Raw genomic sequence first — 25,598 nt, 5'->3', positions numbered from 1 at the left:
TTGTTTTTACATAATCACTTGAAATCATTTTTACATAATCACTTGAAATTATTTTTACATAATCACTTGAAATTGTTTTTACATAATCACTTGAAATTGTTTTTACATAATCACTTGAAATTATTTTTACATAATCACTTGAAATTATTTTTACATAATCACTTGAATTAAAGTTAAACATACACAACTCAAGTATCATTGTTCAGTTTTGCTCTAAAACGAAACTTTCGTTTCGAACGCGCCTTTGTCATAAAACAATCTACAGTTACTCTTATAGGTTGAGTTTTTCTGCTTGTGCGGTGATAAAGTAGGACTAAGTGATATGCACTGTAGTTTCTGTCCTGCTAAAGCAACAGCTGATGTGCTAACTGTAATATCACACAGGGTTACTGAATCTCTTGCCGGGGGGCTTCGTTTCTAGAGCAATATCTCTTGATATACCAAAAGCTTTTGATGGGGTATGACATAAAGGTATACTTCACAAGATTGACAGCTACGAGCTGGAAATGTCCTTTCAATTATTAAATCCTTTCTCTCTGATAGTCATCGATGGGTAGAAACTAGAAGTTCATAGTATCAACGATCGCGTCCCATCTGAGTTCCATTCTAGGCCCAACTCTCTTCCTGGTCTTCATCAATGATCTCCCAAATCACATTCTTAGATCATTCGTAGGCATGTATGCAGATGACACCACAATCTATGGCAACACTTCAAAGGCCAGCAATAACCAAGACCTTTCTGATTCTCTCTCTTTTGATTTTGAGACCCTGGTGCAATGGGGAGAGGGTAGCTGGTTAATTTTTATGCATCTTTTCACCATAATCTCTTTGACCCATATGAGACCCCAATTAAAATAAATGGCTCTCGTCTTGAGGGAGCATCATGTTTTGACAAGCTTCTGAGTGACGTGCACTCCTAATCTGAAATGGAACACATACATCAAATCGGTTGACGCTTCTGAGACTTACTTTCAGTCCTGATCTGAAATGGAACACATGCATCAAATCTGTTGCCAAGATTGCTGGAAAATGGTGGGATCATTCTTTCGCTCCAGTTGGGATCTCACTGCCGACGCAAGTCTATATTTGTATAAGAGTCAAGTACGTCCTAAAATGGAATACTGTTGCCACATCTGGGTAGGAGCTTCTCGGCAATCCCTATCTTGCCTTGATAGAGTTCAAAACCGGCGTCGAAACCTAGTAGGTGATGTCCTTTTCTATTCTCTGCAACCTCTTTCCCACGGAAGAGATATTACGAGCCTGTCTCTGCTCTATCTTATTTTATGACAAGTGATCATCTGAGCTCCAATCTATGGTCCCCCTTACCAAACTTTCACAAAAAATACTCAACTACCTACAATCACTATCAACAATTTTCCCCATTTTCCATCTGTGCCTAAATCTAAACGCAGATTCCATGAATAAAGCTTCTTTCGTAGAACTTATAGCGTGTGGAATATTGTTCCGCTTGCTTGCTTCCCGACTCAAATCTGGTAGCATTCAAGTCCAATGTAAACAAGTTCTTATTGAGCTGTCCTCTTAAATAATCAAATTCTACCCAATTCACACCATTAACGATTACTACGCTACCACCTTAGATTCATTAACCTTTATCCTCTAGTGGCCTTCAGGCCTTGATAAGGTGGGACTCCATTCTTTTTCCCTTCCGCTTTTCGTACAATAAGCGATAAAAATTCTGCCTAGTGCCACGAACTATGTTTTGGTATAATTGTACGGTAATTATTTGGTTTCTAACGCACACGTTATGTCGGTTACCTATTCTTGTTATATAACAAGGATGTGTTTGAATGGAAAAGATTGAGTCGCATCTTAAATACTAGAGATGACCCCAGAAGAAAAATCGATCATAAACTAATCTGAAGGTAATTGTTACTCTTTTAAATTGATTCTATCCTTTTTGAGTTTCATGTCAATTTCATGCTCTCTTTCCTGTTCATATAATTAAAAAAATGTATTTGATCTCTCCATCCGAGCACTGTCTTGTTTATTCAACTAGTTGCGAATCTATCAACTGGAAAGTATCTAAATTGAAATTGATCCAGTCTGATGAAAAAAAAATCATAAAAGTTTTTCTTTTTCAAGTGTTACGCTGATGTAATTGTGATAATATTAGTTTTTTGAAACGCACGTACATATGGCTAAAGATTGTTGAGTGTTGATTTCAGCGCGTGATTAGAATATTTAACATTTAATTCTGCCATGCATTTTGTAATCTACTTAATCATAATATTAAGTTCTACTGCTTAATTTAAATGAATTTTTAAGACATAAACATTATATTAGTTCACCAGATCAGACGGGTTTGGATCAAAGTTAAAAAAAAAAAGATGTTGAGTACTCTCATAACTAGGGCTATGACAACAGAATATTCTTATCATTGTTTTTACTCTCGAGTATATATCCGACACAGTTAGACACAGTTAATGAACTAAGAACAACATCACTCTATATAACAGCATATAATATATCAACGAATACACACTCGAGAGTCAAAACAATGAAAAGAATGTTGTTGTCATAGCCCTACTCATAGCACTAAATAATCCTTAAAAGTTGCCATGATACATTTTCTTATATTAATAAGCATCACTTGCTCCTGGCATGTAGGCAATTCATTCATAATGTTCAAAGCTTAAGAAGCTTTTAATAAGTAAAATTGTATAAAAATATATAATTATTCTTATCTTCAAAACCTTTTTTCAGGTAAGACATTATCATCTGTGTGTCCATAAAAATTTCCTCCATAACTTCGCAAGTTCCATCTAAAATTAGAGCCTTATTTTAAAATTTAACAAAAACTACCAGGGTTTAATCTTGTTCGTTTTAAATATACGACTGGATATGTGCCTTATATTTGAACTTGTAATTGTTTTTATTTTCACGAACAGCAGTGTTTACGCGTCGATTTAGCTAAGTTGCAGCGTCTGTGTTTGTATCTGCCTATTATAAAAAGACGCGTTGTTGTGTGCGACTATAATTCGATATGTTTAATGTCAAAAGATAAAACGATAACACATAGCTCTGTGTACATGTTTATGTGTGTGTGAGTGTATGTTTATGTTTCTATTTCTGAGTGTATGTGGACCAAGGTGTAATGGTTGTTCCAAAAAGCTGGAATGTTTTTGGTAGAGGTGGGAGCGCGCTTGTGAAACACAGAATTGGATGTTAATTGGCTTACAAAAGTCTTGGCTTTTGAACTCGCCTAATTTCACATGGTGTGTAAATAAATTTTTTTCAATGGGAACCAAACAGTCGAGCCAATTTCATTTTTTGTCTTTGAACATAGAAGGGGAGAAAATCACAAAGAGATAAGTAGATTCCCTACCTCCTCCTATTAGTATGAGCAACATCACTTGTTACTAACATTTGAAACTTTATTAAAATAGTTAATAAAAGATTCAAAGCGATCCAAAATTTCCGGGTTTTACATTAGATTTTGTCGTGCCTTATTTTTGTACGTTGAAATTAGTTTTGTTTCTTGCATTTCTTATATACATATCGACGAAGAGACCGCAGTCGTGCACACCAATGTTAAAGGGGTCACAAGTGTTATGACAGGTTCTTATTAAATGAAACGTTTACAAAATGTACTCATGCAAAGTATTTTTTTGACAACTTGTGAAAAACAATGAAAAATAAAATGTTGATAATGAATGAGAGTTCAAATATTCCAAGAACGTTCTGGTGAAAGGAAAGTGTTGTCTGTAAAAAAAAAAAGGGTAACTATATTTGTTTCGGTTGGCGCTGCATAAGTTTCCGTGATGATAAAGAGTTAAGCATTGTAAGAATACGTGTATATTAGTTTTGTCATTGAGAGAGTGTAGTATAGATTTAGCTTAACATTGTATATATATATATATATATATATATATATATATATATATATATATATATATATATATATAGTCATCCACATACAGTACTGTTTCGCTGTTTTGTTTATATATATATATATATGCTCGTTATATTTAGTAGTTTGTGTGAGTCTCTCGTCATGTGCGTGCTATTTGCCGATGGCATTTTGATTCCAAAGGGTCTAAATAGAACGTGTCGTAAGCACTTGTGTTGCCTATGAAAAAAGAAAACGATAATAAAGGAAGATAGTAGGGTGTTTGGGTTTTTATAGTACGCACGACTTTTGGGAATAAATATTTCAGTGCCCATCCAGTTTAAGATCCAATCTCCGGCAACTTCGATCAGCATTTTTTTGGAAGGTTACGTACATACCCAGAAGATGCCGAAACAAAAACTGCTAGACGATTAATTCAAAACATGTCGTCCTCCCTTTCCGTGTTAAGAATGGCTTTCTAAATAAAAAGTCAAATCTGTTGTTTTTTTCCTTGTTAAATGAAATTTACGCTTTAATTGAAAATTGTCGCTTTCTGACGCTTGATTAACTAATCGCTTCGGTATCCGGAGTTGCTAGAGATTGGTTATCAAACTTGATAAATATCGATATATGTTGTTCTGTAATTGGTTTGAATGGCATTTGTCCAATCAAATGCTGATACGTCAAAGAAAAAACAAACAAACAAACAAACAAAAAAACGTCCACGTCTGTTGCAACTCCCAAAATATATATAAAACTATTGATTTTCATTATAGTTATCACTGCTGTTATATATGCTTATAATAACGGATATTTCGTGTCTACATTTTTGTAAGATAAACACAGGATCTCCATTATAGTAACATAATGAACAGAGCTATCCGTCGATTGTAAGCAGTATAACATTCGTCAATGCTATATTCGAAGGATTTGAACGCTAGGAGCTGCATGTGAGGGGTAATTTGCACAGGGGCCATGAAAGCAGGCAGTCGGTCGCACTGAGGCAGAAGAAACGAAAAAACGTTGAAAAAATCGACATCAGTCACAAGGACTACAAAGAAATTTCTATTACACTTTCTACAAATTTTGAAACTGTGTTTGTAGCAGTGATCGGAGAGACAGGCAGAGAAAATGAGAGAGGAAATAATAGGTAAACGAAATAAATTAATACAAAACCATTCACATATGTTCCAAGAATTCAAAAACAATAACAACATAGCATTGTGTACGAACGTTTCAGTGATGATATCAAGTTTATTCATATTTAATATATTCATCAAGTTTATTTATATTTAATATATTCATCAGCTGAAGGAGGTGGAGGAGAGCTGACACCATGTTAATTGAATAACAGCACCATGACAATTTTGATTCCACATCGAAGGAATTGTGCGTACTGTTTATGGAGAATGGCATCTTTATATAAAATAAAATCAGAGTTTCGGAAAATACCTTATTCGTTGAGGAAACACGAACGTTCTATCGGTATTAATAAATGTATGGAACAGTTTAAGTGCAGTAATATTTTCGCTTAATATTAATATTTTTATAGAAGAATGTTTTGTATTAGTCGGAAGAAATAAAATTTATATGAACCGTCTGTTTAATGCAGTAAATTTATTATGGTAATCACGTTTATTGCAAATATAAACATTCATAGGTCTGAGAAGAAGCGGCGTTGTAAAAATGACAATGCCGTTTAATGGTGATATGAGGCGAGTGGGATGATTTTATAAATAGAGGGTGAAACTTTTGCTAATATCTTTGTATTTGAGATTAATTTTGTTAGAAATAAATGTAATAATTTTTCAATGGGGATAAAATGCACGTATAGTTTCGTGAAACATGTTTTAGGAAGTCTTGTATGTGATGAAAGTAAAAATGTTTTGGAAGTCTTCGGTTAAGTTCCTATTAAAGACTGGGGAGAACCACCGGAAAAATCCGAACGCTAATCGCGGGTCCGACCGGTAGATGATCAGAACAACCGGCAAAAAACAAAAAAACAAAAACTAGTCGATTTATTTTGTCTAATTCATTCGTTATGTTTTTAAAATTATTTAAGTAATTTGGGGGTGGGGAGTGGTGAAGGGGGGAGGCATTTTTACTTTTTTTATAGTTCAAATCATTTGGCTAAACATTTACTAAGACAATGAAAATTGGAATTTTTAGATGGAAGCAGACGACTTTCTGAATAAATTGGAGAAATTGATTCAGACACTTAATAAACATTAAGTTATTGCAAAGAGAGAATTTAATAATCTCGGAGTAATAGTATGTTCTCTAATAAGTTCCTCCCTCACGAAAAAAAAAATAGATATAAATATATTTCAACTTGTCTTGGAAAAGAAAATTTGTCAACTGTATTTGCTACAACAAAACAATTTATTGTAATTTTCCTTGAATAAAAAATAAATATATAAAAATTGAAACTATAAACATAGTTTTAAAAATGTTAAAGAAAAACAACAAAAAAACTACAAAACCCAATATTGAGACTTTTTGGGAAAAGATTCTTTTTAAATTACAGTATAAAGGTTCACAAAAAATTCACATATTTTGCTAACAATTTTTCAAAGTTAAAAAAATTATAAAATTATTTATTAAAATTAGGGTAGGGTTTTTTTTTTTTGGTTTTATTTTCTTTTAATAAATCTTGTTAATTATGTTTCCCGGCGTCTCTTATTTCGCTCGTTTTTTTTTTTTTCCGGTGGTTTTCGTCAGTTGTCGATTGAGCCCGTGCCAACATCACAGAAATCCAGGTCAAAAGATACATGAGTACCCAAATGTCACTTGGAGAAATATACTTAAATTTTTACTGTTTTAGTCGAGATTATTTGATTTTGGAATAATTCATTGTAAAATGGGTAAAATCGGAATTGTTAAATTTAGCTATATTCGATTAATCACCAATCACAATATTTGTTGATCGGATGACCTCATTTTTTAAGCATGTGAAGGGTGATGACGTACGCACGAACATGAATAATTTGACTATTAGAGGAACTGCTACATCGTAGGGACCCATACGCCAATAAGTAATACTTAAATTAGCTAGTTAGAATTCTGACGAGGTTCACTTTTAGTGCATGTCAAGATGACCTAACGTTTTCGAGCGAGAGAAACTAAGAATTTTAAATCAGTCACTCCATTAGAAGCGTAGCGAGCGGGACGAGTCCAATAATGTCAATATAATCTGGGCTGAATGTTCCATCGAGGCTCTTTCTGTTTCGTCGTCTATTTCTTTAGAACAAGTTAGGAAATTAAGAAGTAAAAAATGTTATTTATGTAATCTCTCTCTCTCTCTCTCTCTCTCTCTCTCTCTCTCTCTCTCTCTCTCTCAAGCTCATTCTCTCCAATAAAACCTTGAAGAATGCTATGCATCACTATCATTCATGCATGAGAAGTTTATTCGTGTCAGTTAAATAGACGATCGAGAACCACTGGGCGAGACAACCACGGTAACACATGAAACACGGATCCAGAAAATAAACAGAGCAGTACGTGCGAGGGGCGTTCCAAAAGTAGCACCGCCTATTTTTTCACCAGAATATATCAGAGGAAATTGCAAATTACATTGTTATGATGACTGAACTTATGCATTCATGAACTGAAAATAGCATCACGCTGTTATAGATATTGACGGTATGATACTCTAAGAAAGCAACCCCTGTCATGGAAGTGCGTCAGAAGCAGAGATGCACCATTGAATTTCTGGCAAAGACGCATTGAGAATATCGGTGATGACGTAGAAAAATAAATTTTGAAGCACAAAACGGCGCTCGCTTTGATAGTACCACTCCCGTCTTCGTAGTTCTTCAAAGTTGTATTTTTTTTAATTAAAAAATAAGCGTTACTTTTGGAACGACCGTCGTATATAGACACTCGCGCATGTACGTATAAAAAAAAGCTTGTGATATCATTTGGTTTGTTGATAGCTTATGAATGAAAACGTAATAGAACTTAAACCTATATACATATTTTAAGTCTTCTCTTTTAATAGAAATAGATTTAGAAGAATATATATATATATATATATATATATATATATATATATATATATATATATATAGAGAGAGAGAGAGAGAGAGAGAGAGAGGGAGAGAGAGAGAGAGAGAGAGAGAGAGATGGAGAGAGATAGAGAAACTGTCTCAAGCTTTTAAAAGCAAAATTTACTTTTTCTGTTTATTCAAATATTAAATGAATTATTATTATTATTATTATTATTATTATTAACATTACTATTATTATGAATTATTATTATTATTATTATAGTTATTGTTGTTATTGTTATTATTACTATAAATTGTTATTATTGGCTCACAAGGAGCTTTCACAAAGGTCATAAAGGATCTCTCCTTGAAAACAGCATGTGTATTCTGAGTAACAACAAATCCCCGGTTTTCCAATGCTCTCCACCTCTTCTGATAACGTTTGCAAAAGAATTTTGATTATCGCAACAGCCGCCCACCATCGATCTCTCGCTAGCAGCAGCCATTGGTCTCCACTAGAATTTCAGTGGCAATAAGCCTCTCCAAGGTCCTAGTTTTCTTCTCATTTCTCCAGTGGAGGTCTGATCAGTGCTCTCTCCTCGGTTTTCCATTCTCCTTGGCCCTCCTCGACTATTTGGCATCATTTGGGGGGGGCGGTGATTAGGTCATGGGAGAAGATGGAGAGGGGATGAAGAGGGATAGAGAACTTATAGGCATGTATTCTCAATCTTCTGGGTCCATGTAACGTTTCTTCTTGTTTTGTCTCTGCAGCAGTTTATCTGGTCCTCGCGTGCGTATTAGTCCCCGCATTCAAGGGTTTTTTTTTAATATTTCAGCTGTTTTCATTATTGTTATTCGTTGTATTTTTCCAGTCATTCCTCTGATTCCAACTTCTATTCTTTTTCAAAGGTTTTTCAGAATTGTTCCTAGTGCTCCTACTATTATAGGTATTATCTTGACTTTGTTTATCATCCATATTCCTTTCAGTTCCTTGGTTAGCTCTGTATATTTGTTTTGTTTTTCCTTTTCTTTTATATTTGTCCTATGGTCAGCTGGAACAGCAAAGTCTACAACTTGGCAGAACTTTTCTTTCTTGTTAATTATTACGACATCCGGTCTTCTTGTTTGGATGGGTTTATCCGTTTGTATGTCCATGTCCCTTAGGATTTTATGATTCTCATTTTCAGTTACTGTTGCTGGCTTATGTTTGTACCATTTGTCTGCGCGTTCAGTTGTTTGCATAATTCCCAGTGTACTGCTCTTCCCTCTTGGTCATGCCTGTGTTGTGAGATGCTAGATATTATATATATTCATTGTGAGTGTTCATATTGTTGGGAGATGGAGACATTGGTGAGATATAGACAGGGTACATATAAAAAGAGAGATAGTTCTTATATATAACGAGACAGACAGGGTACAGATTTCTACAGGAGCATCAAGCCTGTCATTCAATGAGAGGAGATTTGATATATAGATAGATAGACCGAGAGATAGTGCGTTTGGCATTTATACGCTTGACAGTTCTGTAAATGGGAATGCTTCTATAAACAATGACACATATATTTCTTACCTATTTTTGAGATGATGATTTTCACAAAGTTCTTATAATATAAATGGACAATACCTTTTCTGTTGAATAACAACACGAAGACGCAGATACAAAACCACATGATGATACGTTTATTTCTTCTTCGACCGGTCGGACATGATTGATGATACGTTTATTTCTTTATCGACCGGTCGGACATGATTTTGTATTTCAGGGATTCAAAGTTGTTACATGGTTATCTCTAAAACCTCTCGCTCCCAGAGGGTGCATTGACTCTAACGGAGAATCGGTCTGATCTTCTCTGCTTCTCTGATCTGACTCCCTTCTCTGGCTTCTCCTCACTGACTGATTCTGATTCTGACTTATCTAACTAAATTCATAACTCATGACGTCACTGCATGACCAAGCACGTGCATATGAAAACACATGGCACGACATGCCTCCGTGTTTAAGCATGCATCGTTATTCACATGTTTCTTACAAAGCCGACCCTCTAACCTAATTTTCGAAACCCACTTTACAAATAACATTTTCCATTGTCCGTTTTTAAATTCCTTATTTTAATTTTTATTTTTATAACAGAAACAAAATTCATCATTACATTCCTTTTTCAATAAACAGATATCTAACAATTTTGTGTGAGCTAAACAATGGCAAGTTCACATTCCTTATTTTCAATAACATTCTGTATTTATTTTAACTTATGATCGGAATTCTCAATTCCAAGTCTAGCTTCGCAAGTTCGAATCCTTGATTATCCTATTTCATATTTAAATTCAACCAATTCCCTATTTTTTTACTTACATGAAAAAGGGACAGCCCTTATCATGTAACACCTGTTCTTGCATTCCTCTTGGGCTAGTTTGCAACATTCACTTACTATATGGTATATCGTTTCGTCTCTTCATCCACAGAGTCTGCATTTGCTGTTTTATTGTGTTTTGTCGATCTTTGCTTTTATGTGGTTGGTTCTTATCGAATTTACGTGTGCTGCTGTTATAAGGGATTCAGTTTCTCTGTTTACGTGCCCTTTTCTCATTCATGTCCAAGTGTTTTCGTTATTTTCATCTTTTGTCATCCTTACGAATCTTCCGTGTAGTTGTTTCTCTTCCCATTTTCTTTTATTGTCTTATCCTTTGTCTCTGTTTTGTTGGGGGGGGGTCAGTGTCTCTCGCTGTCATAATTATCCTTTCAGTGTTTTGCGTTATGTAATTTTCTAGTTTTTTTTGTGTTATTCACAGAGTCTTTTATACATACCAGTACCCTCCTGTCGTCTTTCCTCTCCACATAGAGTCGGTCAACATGGTCCTTCGGGTGTAGTGCGTTGTGCATGGTCATGAGTTTCCTAGTCTTCTGATTGAGCTGTCTCATTTTTTTTCTTTAGTCCACCCTATGAACGGTCCAGAGTATTTTACTAGTTATACTACCGATGTATTTATACCTTTTGTTAGGTTTCTGCTAAATAATTTAGTTTCCAGAAGTTTTCTTGTTCTCCTGGGGTATTCTTTTCCAATTCTCTTTCATTTCTGTTGCTTTGATGTTGTCTGCTTCAAGAACTTCCAGGTATTTATAGGCGCCTTGTTCCCCTCGTGCCGTCATCTCCGTTTGGTTGGGTAGTTTCATGCCTTCTGTCGTCTCCAGTTTTTCCTTCCTTATAACTAATAGTGCACATTTTCCATACCAAATTCCACTTGGATATCCTGGCTGAAGATCCTGGTAGTGTTTATTACTGTCTCCAGATCATTTCCGGCCCTTGCGAAAAGTTTCAGGTGGTTCTTTTTTCCTCCGTGTTAGAGAACTTGTATCCAGCTTGGCACTTTCTCAGTATATTGTTCAGGGACATCATGGCTATGATGAACAGTAAAAGTGATAGTGAATTTCCTTGGAAGATGCCTTTTGTATATTAATTTTTGTTATGTGTTGTCCATCAGCTGTCAGTTCCAATATCCATGTTCTCATTGCGTTTTCTATCATGTTGATGATCCTGCTTGGTATTTTATACATTTTTAAGCATTATATTATCCATGTTTGGAGTATCCTGTCGTATGCTTTTTTGTAATTAATCAACGCCATGTCGAGATTCTTCCTCCTTCTTTTTACCTCCTTTTTGGTCTATATATAGCAGATCATGTGTTCCTCGTTTACCGTTTTAGCATCCTTTCTGTCTATTATTATTATTATTATTATTATTATTATTATTATTATTATTATTATTATTATTAGCAGCAGCAGCAGCAGCAGAAGCAGCAGCAGCAGCACCGAAGCTATCAATTGTAGTGATGTTACTATGGTAACAAAAAATAACATTTATTTTCTTGAAATTTCAGTCACCTCTGGTTTTAAAATATTAACAGAGTTAAAAGAAATCTGAAACAGATAAAGAGAGAGGTGGGGGAAGGAGAAATCCGGTTTGTAAAAATTAACATAGCTTTAAAAAAAATCAGAGGAAGATTTAGGTACATCTCACTTAAACATTTATATATTTTTTTTAAATCTAAGAGAAAAAGAGAGAGAGAGAGAGAGAGGGGGGGAACATACAGAAAGAAAGAAAACGATAACAGAGAGAGAGAGAGAGAGAGAGAGAGAGAGAGAGAGAGAGAGAGAGAGAGAGAGAGTTTAATTTTAAACATTTCATGCTGGAATTTTAAAAATGTAATAATGACATTTTAACTATTTAATACTGAAATTTTTATTATATATATATAAAAGCGAAAATATATGTATGTATGTATGTATGTATGTATGTATGTGTGTTCGCTTTTTCTGTATGCCAACAAAAGGCTTTTTTCAGAGAAGCGATCGCTCGCATCCCAACTTTTTAAAACTTTTTATGTCACATATAAATCGTAATATCTCACAGTTAACAACGAAGCTCGCCTGTCTAATTAATTTGCTCGATTTCGGGAAGATAAATATTCAATATTTGTCGCTCGCCGCATGTGGGTTAGTCTTTTTCCTACAACATCTTGCTAGGAGGGTTCAGCAGTAAATGAATACCATCCTGCAGTCAAACTTGACCTCATTAACTCATTAAAACGGGCATCTGCTAAATCCAAGTAATTAAATACATTCAAACGTGTTTCCGTTAGCATCTGGCGGTGGGTTAATGTCGCACGTTTTTTTTTTTTCACACTTTAATTTACAACTTTGCCTCGACGGTTCGGGTTCGATCCTCATACTTACTTTTAACCCCCCCCCCCACACACACCTCCAAACACCCGGGAAACGCCGGGTACCACTCGCTAGTTATATATAAAACATCATTTAGTAAATATTCCCTAAATTTCTGTTTATTCTGAAATATTATAATACTTTTTAGGGACATGATGTGGGCCTAACCTTCCATTTGAAAATTCAAATATTTCAGATTTGCATTAAATTTGATACTTCGTCATTAGACACCAATTAGACAAGATTCTATGAACTTAAGTTTTTTCTCATATACCTTTATCTTTAAGCCTTAAATACTAGACCATTTCTAAAATCATATCATATACTGGATTTTGATGGACGTCGTCTCTATGTTTGTTTTATTTCTTCGGACACAATTGTAATGTAATCATGCCCTTATGTGTGCTGTGGATGTCTCCCAGGGTCGCTTCCTGGGTTAAGGCACCATTGTGGTGTGGTTGTGCTCTTGAAATATCCCGAGGTCGGATAATTGGTTGTAAGGCACTATTACGAACTCTCGTAATTCGAGAAGTGTATCTTAATGTATTTACACCGAGAGGATATTGCTAGGTGAAATCTTATTGGCCAGGGTATGGTGCCACATTAAGAACGTATTATTTTCGGCAGCAGAATTTCAAAATGATAAAACTATTTGTCAGCGCCGGTCAAAGCTTGTCTTGTTTGTGTGATGAGTTTTAATGACTGCGTTCCTTTCTCGTAAGAGAAAAAAAAAGCTAACACAAAGAAAGAGAACAAGAAAGGATCAGCCAAAAGAAAAGAGATAAAAAGAACAAAAGTTACTCGTGGTAGTTTATCAATCTACTAACAAACCGTCACAGTCGCCATTACTAGTTGTCAGTCACAACCATATACGATCCGGGGTAGCAACAAATGATCCGGGTTATTAACAACAAACGATCCGGGTTATTACCAACGAACGATCCGGGTTATTAACAACAAATGATCCGGGTTATTAACAAAAACTGATCCGGGTTATTAAGAATAAACGATCCGGGTTATTAACAACAAACGGCCCGGGTTATTAACAACAACTTCGATGGCGAAGGTGCGAAGAAATTTGATTAACAAGGTCAGCTTTTAATGGCGAGTATAATCATGTTTGGACTGAGAAAAACAGTGTCATCGTTCTTTAGTAGGGCTAGAGCAACAGAATATTCTTTTCGTTGTTTTTACTCTCGAGTATATATCCGTCACAGTTAGACACAATTAATCAACCGAAAACCACTGTACATAAAAATATATAAGATATCAATGGACATACACCTGAGAGTCAGAACAAGGAAAAGAATATGCAGTTGTCCTAGCCCTATTCATTAACCACAAATTCGATTCGAAGTCATGCTATAAGAGCAAAATGTCATTGCCTTGTGCCACACGGAAACTATATGATCTATTCCTTCATCCACAGTATTACTAATATTCCTGTTTTCAACCAGAAACGCACCGAACAAATGATTATATCCATTTATGTTTGAAATCATATGACAAATTAGTACAATATGAAAATAGTCCTAAATATATGATGTGTTTGCAATTATTTTTAACCTATATCCAAGTGCATCCGGACGTGTGTGACAGAAATGCGCTTCTGACGATCGGATCTATCGTGAAACTGCAATGGAGTGTGAACGTAATCTATTTTAGTTATCTGTTATTATTATCAAGTTCTAAAAATAGGATATAGTCATTCGTGTGTGCAAGATCTACTGTCTTATTTTGATTCGGTTTCGTTTCCAAGAACTTGATTTTTCATATTATATATATATATATATATATATATATATATATATATATATATATATATATATATCAGTGTTGAGACGATTAATCAGAATCGGAATCGTAAATCGTAAAAATCGGAACATTTGGGGGTATCGGAATCGGGAATATTGGTGCCTATTTTCCGATGCATAATCGATTCTTTTAATTGTCTTTTTTATCTGATTTTGTTTCAAGTAAAATCTTCCATTGTTGTTAACATTGATAAATTAGTAAATATTCATTGATTTTAAAATACAAGTAAAGCTAAAATCGATAGATCATTCTTCACAATGTATTTTGAAGTTTAGGAAAACATCTGCATATTTAACATGTGTTTTTTTTTTACGAAAATTGGGAAAAATAACAATTTTATAGTAAAATAATAAAAGATTTATAAAGAATCGGAATCGGCAATTGCATCGGAATCGGGAATTTAGCACGGAATCGGTAATTGTATCGGAGTCGTGAAAAATATTGGAATCATCCCATCACTAATATATATATATATATATATATATATATATATATATATATATATATATATATATATATATATATATATAAAATGACAGGACTCGTGAAATTCCATAGATTTATCCTTTATATTTTGTGCATTGCAGCTGTACTTAAAAATATTTCCATTCTATGAACGCCCGATAGAGAATGAAGACCCCCACAATATAATTGTCCCAATTTTGTTCAAACTGAAACATTCTTAGCTTATTACTATGGTTAACGTAGTATTTTAAAAATATATCTGGTTATCAATATATATATATATATATATATATATATAAAAATATATATATATATATATATATATATACATATACATATATATATATATATACATATATATATTGATAACTAGATATATTCTTAAACTACTATATATATTGTAATATATATTCACTCCATAGATGCATGGCGAGAATCAACCTCACGATATTATGGTGTCATCTTTAAATCGAAAAGATACTACATTTTGATCTTAGCCTGACAGGCAAGATAGGGTGTTTTAGTTAGAGTATATAGCACGCAGAATTTACTCCATAGTCACGGACAAACACTTCCGTATAATCCGACTAAAGGAGCTACAAATAACTTTAAGGAGAATAGGATACCCCACACAACTAATACACAAATGTATCGAACTAGCAGAAAAATACCAGTAGAACAACTAAGAAAAATAAAAAACGGAACGAAGACCAAAGCCGATTATACGTCTCTACACACAAAATAAACAACCCAGAACTATTCGTAGAGATTCAAAAACTTGTCCTACTAAACCAAAACAGAAAACTAAACGACATATTAGAAACAATAAAAATAATAAAATGCAAACGTCAGTCCAAAACACATTCTAATCTAATGCAAACTCAATTAATGCACAATACAAAGGGCCACAAAATGCATCTGTAAAAGAGTGAAACAGAAAAAGATATAGAACATGGCGGCCAATAGAGCATCAATATATATAGATGACGCCCTCAAAATGCAAATGTGGCAAAAGAGTAAATGTGTATATAAAAAAAAAGAACGTTAGCGTGAGTGTCAAAAAGGCGTTACTTATGACCGTGCACGCGGACTTTGGTGCGAGATTGTCAGGAATAGATATGTGAGCGGGATTTCTGTGCAGACGACTGAAAGAAGTTTTTTTGGTTGTTGTTACTGAGAGACAGAGAGAACACCTAGCACCAAACAACAGCGTGGAGTTTGTGAAATAATAATAAAGGCAAACTTGTGCAGATTCAAAACCTCAACACAAACATTACAGTTAAGAAAAATCTAAACTGCACCTTCAAAAAGGTAGTAAATATATTAAAATGCACAACATGCGAAAAATCTTATGTAGGCGCCACGAAAATATCCCAGCAACAGTGTCCTTACATAGAAGCAATACAAAAATCGCAGAAAACAGACTCTTGTTGCTTTGCAGCACATACTTACAGGTAGTAAAAACAAATTCAGGATAATGCGAAATTATTAAACCGAAACTACTTCTATTTACTGACATAAAAAAGAGGCTCCATAACAAAATTCACTTCTGCATTAAACAGATCTTAATACCACACCTAAACATAAATATAGAACACACTTGTATACATACATACGTTTAGATGTTCACAACTGTACACAAATCAGAACAGACACATTAAAACGCACACTCACACACACGCGCTCTCTTAACACATGAACACACACACACACACACGAACACACACACACACACACACACACGCGAATACACACACGCATGTGAAAAAAGAGAAATCAGATAATACAAAGTTACCAGATGAAAGATTTCGGATATTCACTTACGTAGGAGGGATATTTTATGACTGCCCTAATAAAATAAGAACAAACAAACTGAATATAGTACATACACACGCATCCTCACACACAGCTGTTTTCCTCCCACATGCATATGAAAGAAAAGAATCATAAAAATAAACAAACTTTCATAGACTTGTCCGACGTACCTATAATCTAAAATTATATCAAATGGACTCAGTTTGACTTTAATTCCATCCAACTATCTGACACAGAGCCGAACTTGAATTGGATCGGAACAATTTTTCAAAACATAAATATTGACTCTCACAATTGTTTTCTCGAAACAAACTTTTTCACAAAATAATATCAGAAGAGGAAAAAGAATGCTCAAAATTCTGTTATGAACATATAAGCATCTATACATTATTTAAATAATAATTGACAAAATTAAAATGACAATATTAAATAATAATTTATTAAAATGCAGGAATGAAATAGCAAACGTATACATACACGAAATAAACTTTACCTAAGGATAACGGATAAAAATGATGAATTACTACTACTACTACTACTACTACTACTACTAATAATAATAATAATAATAACAACAATAATAATAACAACAACAATAATAATAATAATAATAATAATAATAATAAATAATCAAATACTTAACAATTACTCTAGTATAGCATAAAGTGTAAATAAACATGCAAATTAAAACTAAGTCATCCCGATGACAAAAAATGAAAGAAACTCTCGCTAAAACAACAAAGAAACAGGTGCGTGCGTTCATAGTTTACAATAAATGGGTGTGTGGGTAACTAGGAATCTGACAGTACCACATGGCTATATAAAAACACATGAAGCAACATCAATTCCATGTATTAGCCTGACGAATCCTCACGATGACGAGACGCGGAAAATTCTGTGTAGTTTAATTGCCATATATATTATCTAAACTTACTATATATATATATATATATATATATATATATATATATATATATATATATATATAATCTGTTTATTATACAAACATTATTGGTTACATATGTGCATACAGGTTTCAGTTGAATCGTAATTGAAGGAGACCACTTCGTTAGGCTAAAAGAAGAAGCGATGCTGAAAAGAGAGTCAAGATTACATTCGTTCTTTATAAGTGTTGTGTCGTGGAAAAACAGTGAAAATAAGAGCAATCAAGTCGAGATTCTGTTAAGGAACAAGTGTATTAACAATAATGTACAAAGATAGGAAAGCGTGTATATCTGCTGGGCACTCGGCTAGCAGTTGAAGTGCAGTCGCATCTCTCTCACCGGTGTTGGAATTACTAGCGCTATTTATAGTGCTAATCGGTGTAAATTCCTCTGTTCAAGGAAGGCCGGTATAAGACAGCCTTTGAAAATATCCCATCTGAGATTAATAACCTTTTTGTTTTGGGTTCGCCCTTATCAATTCCGTTGATTTCCGTTTTCTGTTTGATCTTCTGTTCTCCGGAGCTGTCTCTGGTATGGGAACCTGAAAAGTATCAAACACTGTGTCCATGATGTCCTCCTCGGGCGATCTGGTCACCTCACTGTTCGAGTATCTTTTCCTAATGTGGTTAGTGTGACGTCTGTGCACGAAGTCTGGTCCCTTAATCATGTAGACCATGTTGCCTATTTGTTTCTCAACAATGCTGGACTCCCAGAAAGTCTTATTATTTTTGTGAATCTTATAGAAGACTGTTTCGCCAACTTTATACCGTTTTTTTGTCGTTTTTTTTTTTAGGTTTGGCCTATCCTGGTTTGGTAACAACTTGTGAAAAATCGATCTAACCTTGCGTCCGAACATAATCTCAGCAAGTGTCTTCGATTTTTCGATGTTTGTATTCGAAGTGACTCTATAGACTTGTAAAAACTGTTGGATTGACTTATCCGTTGGCGATCCACTAGCTTTTTTCAGAGCTCTCTTGAATGTGTCAATGAATTTCTCTGCTTGTCCATTACTTCTTGGGTAGTATGGCGGAATGGTTATGTGCTCGATTAAATGATCCTCTCAAAAATGTTTAAATTCGGAAGATTTAAATTGCGTTCCATTGTCTACTACTCCAAACCTGGCGACTAGTTCATACAGGAAGTTGATAGTTATCTCGGATGTGGGATTCTTACATTTTAATACTTCCGGCCATTTAGATAGGCTGTCTGCAACAATGATACAGTAGAACCCATCTAGCGGTCCTGCAAAATCTAAATGAATCCTAGACGAAGGTCGGTCCGGTTTTGCCCACGATCCGAATTGAGTCTGAGGAGCTTCCATAGCTAATGCGCATCCTCTACACTCCCTGATTTTTCCTTCTATATCCTTATCCATTTTTGGCCAATAAACGAAAGAGCGCGTGAGAATTTTCATTCTTGATATACCTGGATGTCCTACATGGAATTCCTTGAGCATTCTTTTCTGTAATGTAGCAGGAATTACGACCCTGTCGCTATATAACAGGACGTTATCGCAAATTGAATAAATTTCTTCATCCAGCTCGTTATTGTTGATCCTTTCTTTCGTGCGTATAATAAATTCGTCCACCTCTGCCTTACTCTTAATCTCATCAAGCGTTACTGGCAATTCTCTTATTGTGTTACATAACGTATTTTTTACTTCAACTTCCGTTTGAATGGCTGCTATTACCATATCCTCCAATGGATCTCTCTGCTTAGGTATTAATCTCAATAACCGTCTGCGTGACCAAATTTTTTAGATGGTACATACTCCATTTTAGAATTGTAATTCAGAAGTATGGTACCTCATCTTTGTAGTCTATTTGCCGTATGTTGTGGTAGTCTCTTTTTCGATGCGAAAATCGTTAATAATGGTTTGTGGTCTGTTTGTAACAGAAATTGCCTACCGTGCAGGAAACGATGAAATTTCTTTACCGCGAATATAATGCTTAGCGCCTCTTTTTTAAGTTCTGAGTAGTTCTTTTCGGCTGGCGAAAGTGATCGGAATGAATGTGCTATGGGTTCTACATTTCCATCATCCATTTTGTGTAAAATGCATGTTCCTATGCCATAGTAGCTGGCATCGCTTGCAACTATAATTTCACGCTTGGGATTATAATGTGCCAGAAACAAGTCAGACGTTAAAGTCTCTTTAATTTCCCGAAATGCTTCTTCGCACTCTTGCGTCCAGACCCATTTTTGCTCTTTCCTTAACAGTTCATTTAAAGGCGACTTTAGTTTATGCATATTTGGCACAAATACATTGTAGTAATTAGTCAACCCTAAGACACTTTATAAAGACGCAATATTTTCTGCAGCAGGCATATTCTTTATTGCACTCAATCTATCTTGATCCGGCCTTCTTCCATGTTTATCGATGATTTGCCCCAAGTATTTTATTTTCTCCATGAAAATTGTACATTTAAATCCATAATCCTGGATCATTTTGAATACTTGGTTTACATGAGCTTTGTGTTGTTCTTTGCTAGCGCTTTTTATTAACACATCTTCCAGGTACCTACTGCGAAATCCAACCCATTTAACATAATGTCCATAATTTGCTGAAAAATCGCAGGGGCGACTTTGACCCCAAAAGGAAGTCTGTAAAACTTGTACAATTCCTTATGGGTATTAATACATAGCAGCTTTGAACACTCCTCGTCGACTGGAACGCGTCAGTGAGGTCGATTTTAGAAAAATATTTCCCTCCACTTAGTTTCGCAAATATTTCTTTAGGGGTCGGAAGAGCATAATGGCGAGTTTGTAATGCCCTGTTTAAGCCTGTCACGAAGTCGGCGCAAACCTGAATCTCCTTACTCTTCTTTTTGATGTAAACCGTTGGTGCAGCCCACTCACTGTGATCAATTTTTCCGATGACACCAATGACACCAATGTTTTCGAGTCTTTCTAATTGACCGTCTATCTGTTCTATAGCCGCGTATGGAACATTTCTTTTCTTTCTGAACACTGGCTCTTCATTTACTTTTACGTCAAATTTTACTACCGCTTTTGTACACCTTCACAAATCGCCTGAAAATAACGTCTCTTTTAACTTTCTCTCAAGTTTTTCTGCCTCCACATGCGAATCCTCAACCTTTTGGCAAAATAAGTTTAAAGGCAGATCCTATAGTCTAAACTTTTCGAACAGATCAGTTCCAAAGAGGTTGTTTGATTTTCGCATGACAAAAATTCTTGCTTTTTCGGCCCTGTTCTGGAAAAAAATATTCGTCAATAATTCTCCTTCGAAGGTATTTTTTCGCCACTGACGCTTCTCGCCGTTTTATGTGATTTAATCATAGTGGGTCTCCCAAGCCTCTTCTATGTCTGTACATTAATAATGGAAATATCAGACCCACTATCAAGTTGTAGGCTTACTTTCTTTTTAAACATTTTGACCTGTACATATTTCCGGATATTTTGTTCCTCAGGTTCAATTTTTGTAAATTTAATGGATGTCTTTCTACCAGATTTTTTTCTACAATGCGATGCTTTATACCCTTTCTGGTGACAGTTGTCACATTGTTTGAATTTGTAGGGACACTCATTGTACCAATGTTTATTTCCACACCTCCAACATGGTCCAGGTGGATCTTTTCCCTGTTTCTTTCTCTGGTTATTTTTTGAAGTCGAATTTTTCTTTTGATGGATCTTTTTACTATGCGACACTCCGCTTTCCTCTATGTCACGACTGTCTTGTTTCAACGCAATAAACCGTTCACAGTCTTCCGCTAAGTTTTGTAGTTTTAACTTCGGTTCGTTTTCGAGTTTATTTAAAACACGATGCCTGATTTCAGCGTCTTTATTTAAGACCAGACCTTGCACAAATATTAAACATTTAAAATTATCTGATGATAATTCCTCCAGTTTAAAATCGTCGCAATACTTGTTCACTATACTTGCATAAATAGTGTAGTCATCTTCCTCTCTTCTAGTAACATTGATACATTTATATCGCCTATGGAAAAGAGACGTTTTTGCAGAAAACAGTTCTGTAAGTATCGTAACTGTTTCTTGGAATCTCAACTCACTGGTCATTTTTGGGAGAATAAAATTCACGAACTTTGTATGCTCGGCTGTTCCCAATTTCTATAGTAAAAGCCTAACTTTTTTCGCGTCTGACCAGGTACCACAATCCGATATAAAAATATCCTCATATCGTCTATAGTACTGGACGAAAGTGACATCGTCTTCTGGATTATAATTGAAATTTTCAATAGCGGCCCACAAAGCTGTTTGAGAAAATGCGTTTTGATTATTGTTCGTTTTATTAACTGTGTCGCCTCCGGAATTTTTCTTTGTTCCTCCTGTGTTTTCACCAATATTTTCTCGAAGCGTTTCTGTTGTTGAAGCATTTTTTTCTTCAAATGTTTGTTTAAATCTCTCTTCTCTTTCTACTTGTTGAATTTGCTGCTTTTGCAACGCGAAAATTTGCTCTGCCTGGAATTGGAACAATTCCAATAGTGAATCTTTGAATTTCGCATCCATAACACGAATTCAGTTTACAATTTACGCTTGTATTAAATAAATATTCCTTAGTAAAAAAAAAAAAAATAAATGAATAAAAATAAACCAAGTTTTCTTTTCCAATTCTTTTGTTTGAAGAACAACAGTTTAACAGTCCTTTTGTAACTTAATTTGTTGAACGCTATATTTCTAGTCTTACTAGAAACAATCCAGCGAAATAACATTTGGTTGACATTTTTTTATTTGCACGCGTTTTTACGTAGCAAAAATAAAATCCGTCGATTTAAATATCCGATGAATTCGTATGGGGAACTTTTAGGTTTTTTTTTACCCTCTTTGCCGTTTGCAAAAAAATACTTGATTCTTTACGTGTTTGCTAAGCACAAATGACGTACGCGAATAAGTATTTTTCATAGTCTGTCTCTTTTTCTCTTGACAAAGTCAAACGCGTTTTTTTTTTCAAATCCCAGATGTTATCGAAATAACGATAAGCTTACACGGTATTTGCCAGTTGGTTTTGGACACTTAACTTTGCAGAAGAAAATTCTTACTGTAGGAAAAATGGCTTCTGGTGAATAAAAAATGAACCCCTTTTCCCTTTCTAAAACACTCGGTAAGTGTGTTCAATTATTAAATAATTGACAACACTCGCGTTTTTCGCTGTAGATTTTGGTAGCATTTTTCCCCATCGCCAAATTACTATTGTAGTAATTAATTCGCTGTTAATCTTTGCGTATCCAAATACCTGTTGAAATGACGAAAGTGGTCTGCAGTAAAGATTTTATGAATCTTTATTTCAATCACTTTTGGTGGTTCTCTGCAGTGATGGTCGTTTCGATTCCTTGTCGCCAATCTGTTGTGTCATGGAACAACAGTGAAAATAAGAACAATGAAGTCGAGGTTCAGTTAGGGAACAAGTGTATTAACAATAATGTACAAAGATAGGAAAGCATGTGTATCTGCTGGTCACTTAGCTAGCAGTTGAAATGCAGTCGCATCTCTCTCACAGGTGTTGGAATTACTAGCGCTATTTATAGTGCAAATCGATGTAAATTCAGCTGTTCAAGGAAGGCCGGTATAACAATAAGATATTCGGGTGTGGTTTACGCTTTGTAAGAAAGTCTGGTTTCTTTGTGAATGTGAGCTATAGGTGTTTTGGAAGGAAGTGTGGTGAAGGAAAGGAGTAGGGATGGGGGGTGAAAGAAGAGAGAAGAATTACGGTCTCATGTTGTCAAGCTATAGCAGCGAGGAAGTATCGGTATTATTTTAACTTGGCGGTTGTTTATTGGCCTAAATTTTCGCTTTGATCTGAAGTAATATTTTACCCTCATCGCCATTAACTTCCCTATCTTTTGTTTTTTATAGTTGTTTTTGCTTTTATGGCGGAGACTACATTATCTATCTATTTTATTGTTAAATCTATATTTTTGCTTTTTATTCCGTTCATTTTCTTCTCGTTTTAAATTTATTTATTTGTTTGATGCTAAGATATGTATCAATAGAGTTAAATTAACAACCAGTGAATAGATATACAAGCTTATTTATGAAGATTAAAAAAAGGTGGCATACTGGGACTTATATTTTCCACTCTACAGAGATGTCTGAAGTAATTACAGCGGCAAACGTTTTCATATCTATGTATAAACTTAATTCGATGGTTATCATTTCTTCACTTAGATTGTTTATCTTTTTCTAATACTAGATTATTAATATACTAGCAGGGGTACCCGGCGTTGCTCGGATGTTTCGAGGTGTGTGCGGTTTTGAGTAAATCAAAACAAAAGAATAAAAAAAATCGTTGCCCGGGTGTTTGTTTCCGGGGTGGGGATTGTTTAATAAATAAAAAGTGATCTTAGGTAAGTAGGAAGGATCAAACCCGGAGTATTGGGGCAAAGTTGGAAAATTAAGTGTGAAAAAAAAAAAAAACATGCAATGTTAACAACTCGGCCACCAAGAAAATCCATTTTAGGTGTTTATGAAAAAAAAAAAAAAAGACTACGGTAGGTCAGCGCGAATGTGAAAATATAATGTGAATTGTCCGGCATGCTAACCACTATGCCACGGAGCACTGCAACTGAGTTTAGTGATTTTAAGTAACTTAACATGAAAGAAGTGAACGGTTGTATTAAATTAAATTTTAATAGAAAAAGGTACACATTCTATAATGAAAAAGATTAGAAGCTTCCCATAAGAATTTCCTATCAGAGTTTTAAAACATTGACCTGACAGGAATATGGGTGGAGTGTGGACAATACTTATGAGACTGCCATGCTGATAATTCACAGCAAAAAATAACTATAAATAATAGAAGGGAGAATTGGCTTTCCTATTTGTATAAAGCTCTTGGATACACAATGTTTGATGTTCTACCCTCTGGTGCTAATATATATAGATTGTGTGGGGAACCTACCCGTGAACATCCTACATAAAACTGTCCGTGACTAAAGCAAGAAGAAGCTAAGTTCAGACCAACCACTGCCAAGGTTTGTCCTTGTGACTTATTTATTGTCATGGCAAAACATAATTTTATTGGGAACTGAAGCCTTTTAAATGGAATTGTTGAATCTGATGGAATAATTGGTATTCTAGGAAGAAATGTCAATTCGCCTGTAGCTACACCAGTCAATATGACTGCTTCTATCACATGAGGTTGCATTTGTGTTACACATAATCTTGTTCCATTGCATAGTCGTGGAGCATCAAGGTTTCTGAGTAACACAATTGGACATCCAGATTTCAGTTTTAATTTGTGTGGTGGCATACCAGGTAATTGCAAGGAATTTAAAAATTCTGTAGGGTACTGTACAGCATGGTCATTATCTACAGTAGAATCTAGAGAAGTGTAAATTTGTTCCTCACCTGGAATTTCATCAAGCAGTTGGTCATTGATGATGTGTACCATATCATTTTTTGGAGCTAAAATTGCTCTTTCTGTTAGCCATTGAGGATTAGTATAATTTGCAGCTATATTTGGGTAAACTTTGTTACAAAGTTCTGCGAGTGAGGAAACAATTGATCCAATACTTGAAGTAATTACAATTTTACCATGTTTGTCTGTTGGAATTTTGCCATCTCCAATTTGTAGAAGTATGGAAGCAAATTTATCAGCCAATGGGTCACTATTAAGATGGACACGCATGTTTGTAGATAAGGTTACAGTCTTGATGTACTTTCACAAATATGACAATTTAATGCAAGCATCGAGCTCATCAGCAGGACTTCCACGTGGAACAATAGGAAGCGTTTGTCGGAAGTCACCAGATAATAAAAGTGTGATGCCACCCATGACAACATCACGTGACTTGAGATCACGCAATGTTTTATCTAGAGCTTCAAATGCTTTTTTATGTGCCATTGTACATTCATCCCATATGATCAAGGAACAATTCTGTAAAATTTTAGCTGAATCTGATCCTCGTTCTATATGGCAAATTGGAATAGAATCTTTTATTAATGATAATGGCAATTTGAATGTGGAGTGAGCTGTTCTACCACCAGGAAGAAGGGTTGCTGCAATACCTGATGATGCCACAGCT

At 34.8% G+C, this 25,598-nt stretch overlaps 1 protein-coding gene across 3 annotated transcripts in view; it reads right to left on the bottom strand.

Annotated features, from left to right (window-relative positions):
* The window catches only part of LOC145259625 (uncharacterized), a 62,478-nt gene that overhangs the window by 17,079 nt on the left and 19,801 nt on the right, over positions 1-25,598 (bottom strand). The gene's annotated exons all lie outside the window — the stretch shown is intronic.

The sequence above is a fragment of the Euprymna scolopes genome, chromosome 3, assembly GCF_053919585.1.
Source record: "Euprymna scolopes isolate OS-2025 chromosome 3, ASM5391958v1, whole genome shotgun sequence".
Classification (NCBI taxonomy): domain Eukaryota; kingdom Metazoa; phylum Mollusca; class Cephalopoda; order Sepiida; family Sepiolidae; genus Euprymna; species Euprymna scolopes.
Note: the sequence above shows the minus strand (reverse complement) of the source record. Positions and strands in the feature narration are given on the sequence as shown.